The sequence below is a fragment of the Myiozetetes cayanensis genome, unplaced genomic scaffold (genome assembly GCF_022539395.1).
Source record: "Myiozetetes cayanensis isolate MyiCay16 unplaced genomic scaffold, myiCay2020 scf23, whole genome shotgun sequence".
Lineage (NCBI taxonomy): Eukaryota > Metazoa > Chordata > Aves > Passeriformes > Tyrannidae > Myiozetetes > Myiozetetes cayanensis.
Genome location: NW_026087445.1, coordinates 2,089,119 through 2,098,141, shown reverse-complemented (window position 1 = coordinate 2,098,141; position 9,023 = coordinate 2,089,119). Strand labels below are relative to the sequence as shown.

General features: G+C 57.3%; 1 protein-coding gene across 1 annotated transcript in view; it reads right to left on the bottom strand.

The window, feature by feature from the left end:
• Nucleotides 1-9,023, bottom strand: part of LOC126642292 (collagen alpha-1(I) chain-like) — a 151,390-nt gene that overhangs the window by 31,412 nt on the left and 110,955 nt on the right. The window lies entirely within an intron of this gene.

The window sequence follows — 9,023 nt, the reverse complement described above, 5'->3', positions numbered from 1 at the left end:
TGCCCCTCCTCACCCCCAGGGCTGCAGCCGGGGCAGGGGGGAAAAGTCTCTAGGGCGACTCAGGCTTATTTGCCCCTAAAATATCTTCCCACAAACAGGTGCTCAGTCGCCCTGTGCCCTCCCACCCACGACGGGCACGGCTGGGGCTGTAAATCTGGGGGCAAAGGGGATGTGTTCACCCTGTGCCCAGCACGGCACCCACTGAGCTTCCCCTCCAGGCTGGGTGTGGGTCCATGCCAGGGCCACCAGGCACCCTGGCTGGCCCTGAGCTGCCTCCCGGGGCAGTGCCCAGGGGATTTGGGTGCTCCTGTGCTCCCCCTTCCAGACCTGGGCAAGCGTGTGATGGGGTGAGGGGGGAAAAAATGGGAAAGGAAGGGGGGAAAACGGGAAAGGAGATGAAAAAAAAGGATGGTGGCAGTACAGAGCCAGAGCAAATGGTAGTGATCCAGAGCCAGGCTGTGCCTGCAGGTATGTGCATGTATATCCATATATATGTGTGTGGCTGTGGGTGTTCACCTCATTGCTCAGAGGCAGGACACGGGGTGCCTGAGGACACAGGACAGCAAAAGGAGTGCCCAGAGGGTCAGCAGGGTGACAAAAGCTCCATCCCATCAGCGTGGGCTCTGCCAGCCCTGGGTCAGGCAGCCGTGCATCCCAATCCTGAGCTCTTAAAACCTGCTTTCTCCGCCGCTTCCTTAAAAATAAGCCAGAGCTGAGTTTGTCAGAGCTGCTGGACTCTGTGCCAAGCACAGGCTATAAATACCAGCAGACTATTTAAGAGGGAGGTATTTATATTGCTCCTCCAGCTCCCTGTCAATCTTCCCGGGGAGGCCGAGCATCGCTTGTCTGTGGCAAAACCACAGAGGGTTTGGAGCTGCAGGAAAGCCAGACCCGGCTGCTGATGGTCCCCAAGGTGTCCAGCTCCCTGGCAGCCGTGTGGTTCTCCTGCATCCATCATACCTTGGCAGAGAATATAAATAAGGAAAGAGTGACACTCATTTCACTGGAGAAATCAGGAAGCGAGCTACCCCGCTCCGCAGGCTGCGTGGGCAGTGCCAGGGTGCCAGGCTGGGGATGGAAGCTTTGGAAGGGAGTGCTGGGAGGGCAGGGATGGGAACATCCTTCCAGGGGCAGGGTAGAGAGAGGGCTGCTGGTGGGAATGATGCTTCAGATTGCCTTCCTGACAGCACGGCTCGGCACATCATCCACGGGCAGCCCACATCCCGATATCCAGGAGCCTCCTGGCCTTGGGGCTGGATGGGGCCTGGAAGCTACTTCCCAACTGGAGGCTGGAGTGTAAAATGCCTCGGGGTGGTGGGTCCTCCAAGCAAGTTGTTTTCCACAGGCCTTAGATCCTTGGAGACCCCCAGGAGCCTTTCCGTGCTCAGCAAAGGGCTCTGGGATCCACAGCCTGGATCCCCCAGCGTGAACCACGTGGAACACCAGGTACAGGGAAGGGAACAGCCTTCCCTCACCCCCCAGGGATGGGAAGGAACATCAGGGTGGATGGGGAGAGGTGGTGGCTGCTCCCCTTGCTCCATCCTGTGCTGTTTCTGGTCCAAGTCATGGAAATTGGGATGGCCAGGTCTGGCAGGTGGGACCTCACTAAGGAATGGAGGGAGATGAGGGACTGGGACTGGCCTTGGGGTGAAGGAATCAGATGGATCTGGCTGAAACTGGTTTTCCTGAAAGACAAATTTAATGATGTCTGTGGCACTGAGGGGGGAGTTGATGTAGGAGATGCTTTCCTGAGCAGTCCTGAGGCCACATTCTTATCCCTCCTTGCTAGTCCTCTGGAGTCTGGGCTGGAAGGCCTTGGATCTGAGCTTTTTAACCCCAAAATTGAGTTAAAAGTTGTTGAGCTGTTGCAAATATGTTTAACTAGGAGAAATGGGGGTGTCCCACAAACTCCTGAGTCCTGGAGATGGGGTGAAACACCAACAGCTCCTCCTGACCTGCTGCCCACCCTCCAGGAGCATTTTGGATTATTAGGGCACCTATGGGGCAGCCATGGGAGGGTGGGACAGTATCCAGGGAATGCTCCCATTGTCAGGGGATGTGGAATGGGGAGGCCACTTTCATCTCACCCTGAGAGCAGGCAAACTGCTGGCTCTTAAATGACTCAGACCAGGAACGTATCCCAAGGGAAGGTGGCTGCAGGGACAGAGAGGGCACAGTGTCACCCACTGCATTTGTCCCCACGAGCTGCCTGGGGCAAAGCTGCTCAGGGTTAATCATCTTCCAGTGCCTGGTTTTCACTGGAGGCACTGAGGGGTGGTGACTGAGCAGACACTTGCTCCGGGTGCTTGGGGTTTTCCCACCGTTTCCAGCTGTTCCTCATTGCTCTCATGTGGGGTTTTTCCTCTCCCTGCTGCAAATGTCAGAGCGGTGCCTGCAGTGACCCAGCCCCAGCCCTTGCACGATGTGTGCCCCATTCCTGCCCAGGGTTTGGAAGCAGGGAAGAACCCACAGCTCAGAAAACCACACTTCCCAGTATCCCACAGCAAGGACCAGAGCCAGGGCCACATCCTGGCCTGAGCCACGCTGGGAGTAGCCACCAGAGCTGAAGGGGCTGAGACCATCATTCCCAGTGTCCAGTGCCCATCAGTGTAGGCTCCTTGGGAGACCTGGGAAGCTGGCAGAGCCCCAAGCCCCTCCTGGGTCCCCACAGCAGCTGGAGGGGCTGAGGAGGCACTGCCCATGCCCCATGCCCATCCTATGCCCCATGCCCATCCCTATGCCCTGTGTCCCATGCCTGTGTGTCCTGTGCCCATGCCTTGTATCCACAAACATTCCACGTGCCCATGCCAGTGCCTGTTCCCATGTTCTGTGCCATGCTGGGGCCCGTGCCCATACCCTGTGCTCATCCTGGTGCCCATGCTGGTGCCTCTTTCCTGGGCAAATGGGCTGTCTGCCATGCCCATGCCTTGCTGTGCCCATGCCTGTTCCCACACCCCATGCCACTGCCATGCCCATCCCATGCTAGTGCCCATGTCCATGCCAGTTCCCATTCCCATGTCCTATGCCATGCCAGTGCCCATTCCCATGTCCCATGCCATGCCAGTGCCCATGCCCATACCCTGTGCTCATCCCAGTGCCCACGCTGGTGCCTGCACCCCACGCCCCGTGCCTGTTCCCATATCCCATATCCCATACCCCATACCCCATATCCCATATCCCATACCCCATACCCCATATCCCATACCCCATACCCCATACCCCATATCCCATATCCCATACCCCATACCCCATATCCCATATCCCATACCCCATACCCCATATCCCATACCCCATATCCCATACCCCATATCCCATACCCTATATCCTATACCCTATATCCCATATCCCATATCCCTATCTATATCCCATACCCCATACCCCATACCCCATACCCCATATCCCATATCCCATACCCCATACCCCATATCCCATATCCCATACCCCATACCCCATATCCCATACCCCATACCCCATATCCCATATCCCATACCCCATATCCCATACCCCATATCCCATACCCCATACCCATATCCCATACCCCATACCCCATATCCCATACCATGCCCCATATCCCATACCCCATATCCCATATCCCATACCCCATATCCCATATCCCATACCCCATACCCCATACCCCATATCCCATACCCCATACCCCATACCCCATATCCCATACCCATACCCCATACCCCATATCCCATATCCCATACCCCATACCCCATATCCCATACCCCATACCCCATATCCCATACCCCATACCCCATACCCCATATCCCATACCCCATATCCCATACCCCATACCCCATATCCCATACCCCATATCCCATATCCCATACCCCATATCCCATATCCCATATCCCATACCCCATACCCCATACCCCATATCCCATACCCCATATCCCATACCCCATACCCCATATCCCATGCCACACCGGTGCCGGTGTCGCCAGTCTGTCGCACCCTCCGCAGGCTGCACCGAGCCGATCCCGGCTCCCTGCCAAGGCCTGGCTGGCGGCCACCAGTTATCCCAGTCCCGACCAGCAGAGGGGAATGATGGTCCGCACGAGCCTCCCTCCTCCTCCTCCCGTGCCCTCCGCACCGGCGGCTGCGCTGCCCCGGCCCCGCCGTCCCCTCCCCGCCCCGGGGCTCACCCCCAGGGGGGTGAGGGTGAGGTGACACCCCTCGACCCCTGCTCTGCCTGTCACGGACCCGTGGCACTGGCTGGTGGCGTTTTGCGGGTCCTCAGAGACCCTCAGACCCCTTATCCCTCTGCGCGGAGCTCCATGTCCAGCCTGGAGCTGGGGATGGAGCTGATGGACCCGCGTGGAGGTCCTGCGCCCAGGCTGGAGCTGATGGATCCTGTGTGGAGGCTCCATGCCAAGGCTGGAGCTGATGGATCCTGTGTGGAGGCTCCATGCCAAGGCTGGAGCTGATGGATCCTGCACAGAACTCCGTGCCCGGGCTGGAGCTGGGGCTGGAGCTGGGCTGAAGCTGATGGACCCCATACACAAAGCTCTGTGCTCGGGCTGGAGGTGGTGGATCCTGTGTGGAGGCTCCATGTCCAGGCTGGAGCTGATGGATCCTGCACAGAGCTCCGCGCCCGGGCTGGAGGTGGTGGATCCTGCACAGAGCTCCGCGCCCGGGCTGGAGCTGATGGATCGTGCACAGAGCTCCGCGCCCGGGCTGGAGCTGGGGTTGGAGCTGGAGCTGGTGGATCCTGCCCCTGATTCAGCAGAAGCCGGTCGAGGCAGGCCTGATTCAGCACTGCTTAATGACGCTGTTATCTGGGAGCGAGCGCTGCAGTCAGCGGGACGGAGGGTGCAGCAGCCCGCGGGCACGGCACCGCCGCTGGCGGGGCTGGGCAGAGCTGCCCTCGCCTTTATCGGCAGCAGCGAGTTTTATTGCTGCAATTATGAAGCCGCCAATTGCACCAAGGCCGGTTCTGGTGGCGGCGAGCAGCCCCAGGAGCAGGAGGACACCTTCACCCCCTTGTTTGCAGGGAGCTTCCCCCTTCTTCCCAACCTCGGCTGGCTCAGACCCCACCCCAGCAGCTCCCTTAACAAGGACACATCTCAGACACCCCCGAGGCCTCAGAGGTGACCCCGGGTGGGTTTGTGTTGCCCGTCCCGCTGTGGGTGGGACCTGAGCCCCTCTGCAAGGGACATCCCGAGCTGCCCCCCTCCCTAAGCACCCACAGGCTCTTCCCCCACAGAGATCGGGTTTCCCGGTGAGCCGGCTGAGATGGAAACAGATCCTTGTCCCAGGGTCATTGCGAGTGAAAGGAAAACTCCACTGACTGCTCCTCGTGTCGGTGAGAGAGAAATAAACATTTACCGGGCTGGAAGCTTTAACCTGCAATGCGCTCCCGTGTTCAAGGGTTGCAGGAATTCAGCAGGTCGTGGAGGTGGTGAGGGATTGGGAACAGCCTGTTCTGAGCGCTCTGCAGGTGCAGCAACCACCTTTGCTGCTGAGAGGTCAGATTTTACACTGTAGCAATGACTTCATGGAAAATCCAAGGGGATCCTCCCCACAGGCGCCAAATCCAGGGGGATCAGTTGAGGGGGCAGGAGGGCAGGGAGCTGAGCACGCAGCCTGTCAGGCTTGGTTTGACTGCAGTGAGCATAAAAAATATCCCAAATAATCAACTTTTTTAAGATTACTGTTTTTTTTTTTTTTAAGAATACTTCCTCATGGCCATGGATTGGGTCATCAGGAGAGGTTCTTGGTGGCTGGGAGGGTGAAAGACAGATGTGGAGCACTTTGCTCATCATGATGGACTAATGTACCATCCCCAGGCATTGAGGGCTTTCCCAATTCGGGGACTTGTCTCAGCTCACTGCTGCCATCACCACCGTCCCAGGAGCAGCCTGAAACCACGAGAGTCTTTATTCTCCTCGGCTCTATTCAGAGGGAAATCCTGCATTTGGAAGCTGGGATAATTCGGGCAGCTCCAGGCAGATAAGCATGATTTCCATATGTTCAGGGAGATGTAATGAGATGGGATGATTAGACTTTATCACGCTGCAGTTCTGTACCACTCTGATGCTGCTCAGCCTCTCACAGGAGGGATGTCTGTGCTGGTCCCTCACAGCCCTGGCACGTGGGGCAGAGGGTGATAAACCCATCTGAGCACTGCTTGTGGTGCAGGAGCTGCTCAAGGCTCCTGAACCTGGTGGCATTGCCTGGAACCTCTGCAGAGGGATGCAGGGAAGGGGAGCAGGGATCTGCAAGTGCTGCTGCCTGTCCCTGAGCCCAAAGATTGAGCCTGCAAAGGGGGATGGATTTAAAAACAGCCTCAGGGAGGATGGAGGCAGGAGAGCAGCAGGGGGATGTGTCTGCATGCCTTGTCCTGCCACAGCGGGATGGGCTCAGTGCTTGAGCAGGGCCGGGCTGGGCTTTGATCCCAAAAACTGGCAGCAGGAGAGGAAGGACAAACCATTCCCATCCACATCACCTCCACTAGGACAGCAGGGATGAGGGAGACACACACCAGGACCGTGTCAGGGACAATCCCCTCTGCACGTGGCCACATGGGAATAAACCAAAATGTGCTCAAGTGGTGAGCTTTGAGCTTCCAAATCATGACAAAACCCTTCAGACAACTCCTTTATTCCTCTCCCAAGCTTTATGACACCAAGCTGGTGGGGAGTGTGTTGATCTGCTGAAAGGCAGGAGGGCTCTGCAGAGGGACCTGGGCAGGCTGGATCCATGGGCTGATTCCAACGGGATGAGGTTCAACCAGGCCAAGTGCTGGGTCCTGCCCTTTGGCCACAACAACCCCCTGCAGCCCCACGGGCTGGGGACAGAGTGGGGGGACAGGTAGAGGCAGGAAGGGACCTGGGAGTCTGGATTGACAGGAAGCTGAACATGAGCCAGGGGTGCCCAGGTGGCCAAGAGGGCCAATGGATCCTGGCCTGGCTCAGGAACAGAGTGGCAGCAGCAGCAGGGAGGTGATTCTGCCCCTGTGCTGGGCACTGGGGAGGCCACACCTCGAGTGCTGTGCCCAGTTCTGGCCCCTCAGCTCAGGAAGGACATGGAGGGGCTGGAGCAGGTCCAGAGAAGGGCAAGGAGAGTGCTCAGCCCTTGGAATGGGCTGCCCAGGGAGGGGGTGGAGTCCCCGTGCCTGGAGGGGTTTGAGCAGAGCCTGGATGTGGCATCAGTGCCATGGGCTGGGTGACAGGGGGGTTGGGTCACAGGTTGGACTTGATGGTCTCAGAGGGCTTTTCCAACCCTGTTGATTCTGTGATTCTATGATTTAGCAGCTGAGCCTGTCTCTGCCACCAGCCAGTGTGTGCCAAAAATTCAGCTCTGTGTCACCACTTGGCACTGACTGACAGTGCCAGGACATCGTGCTCATCTTCAGGTGGTTTTGGGAGCCCCAAAAACAGCCTCTGTGTCTGTGGTACAGCCTGCAGTCTCTGTTGACATGCTATTTCTGCATGCCACAAACAAACCCCTCCTGTTTGCAAATCAACAATATCAATGCTGGCTATTTTTTACCTTTTAATTAAGGTTTTATTTTGTTATTTGTTTAACAAACACATCAGTGGGTAAAGGAGGCAGGTAATGACTCAGTGTGTAGTGCTCCAGTGCTTAGGTGGATTGATTTTTCAAAAATAAGGCTTTTATACCACTGACTTTGTCTATTTAGCAGGACTGTGTGTGCAGTGCCTAAATTATATTCCACACACTGCTTTTTTTAAAGGGATGGAACTTGCTTTCTAATAATGAAGGTATTTCCATGGGTAGATATTCACATTTATTTTCAATTTGAAGGGGGTGGATGCATTTTCACCACCTTTCAAATACCATCATCCTACTAAGGCAGACTTTCAAATGAATTCAGAGCCAGAGTCCTCGGGGATCAGCACAGGGGAAAGTGTTTAAAAGCCTCCAGTGGAAAAATTTTCTATTGGAAATGAGATTTCGCTGTAGACAGATTTCCCACGAGAATCCCTTGATTTCAACACCGTTTGGGCCAGTGAAACAGACTGCAAACCAGTCCTCTGCCAAGGGGAAAACCTCCTTACAGGGCATCACAGAGAGGAAAAGGGAAATATTGGAGTTATTTTCCCTTTGAAATGACTTGCAGAGGTGTTAAGATGGAAAAGGCTGATGCGCTGAGGGCATTCCCGGGGGGAGAGCCCAGCCCAGGGGGCATCCCAGCCCCATCCACTCTGGCTCCTGTGGGTGCTGGGACAGATGCAGGATGTTCTTTGGCCTCGTGTGGAGTGTTTGTCCTCAGCAGAGCTTGGTTTGCCATGGCAGCACCCACATCCCTGCCCCAACAGGAGGGTGCTGGGTCCCTCAGCGAGGGGGCAGGACCCCTGGTGTCCACCCCGGGTGTGCCAGGCAGGGGGTGGCTCTGTTTCAGGGTGGCAGCAGGCAGGGAGAGGCGTTTACAGCCTCCTGCCCCCTCCCCATCCCCAGCCGGCCAAGGAGAGCTATTTCAGGAGGATAAACAGGATGCCTCGCTCCCGGGCTGGCCACCTCCATTCCTCCCTCCCACCGCCCTCCAGTAAACAGGCCAGCCCAGGAAAAGCCTCCCGGCACAACCCCAGGAGCCCAGACCAAGCCAAGCGACCTGGCCGCGGCCAAGCCGAGCTTTGCCCAGCCCAGCCCGAGCTTCCAGTGGTCTGGAAGCATCCAGGGAAACCAGAGCGATCCCAAAGCATGGGATCCACCTCGGCAGCGACTCCCTGGAGCCGCCCCGCAGCTGGGAACGGCTTGAACTCTCTGGTCACACCACCACGTCCTCCTCCTTCCTCCTCCTCCTCCTCCTCCTCCTCCTCTTCCTCCCTCGGTCACACCCCGGCTGCTCGCTGTGCCCGGGGTCTGGGAATGACACCGGCCAGGCCTTTCCTTCAGCGGGATCGTGCCCGGGCAGCGCCGGACGATCCTGCGAGGGCTGTTTCCGCCTGTTGCTCTTGGGAAAGGAGCTGCAGCAACAGCAGGAGGAAGGTGGAGCTTTTCCACCGCTTCCTTCAGCTCCGCAGCCCCGGCTGCTTCCTGCCTTGGTTCGG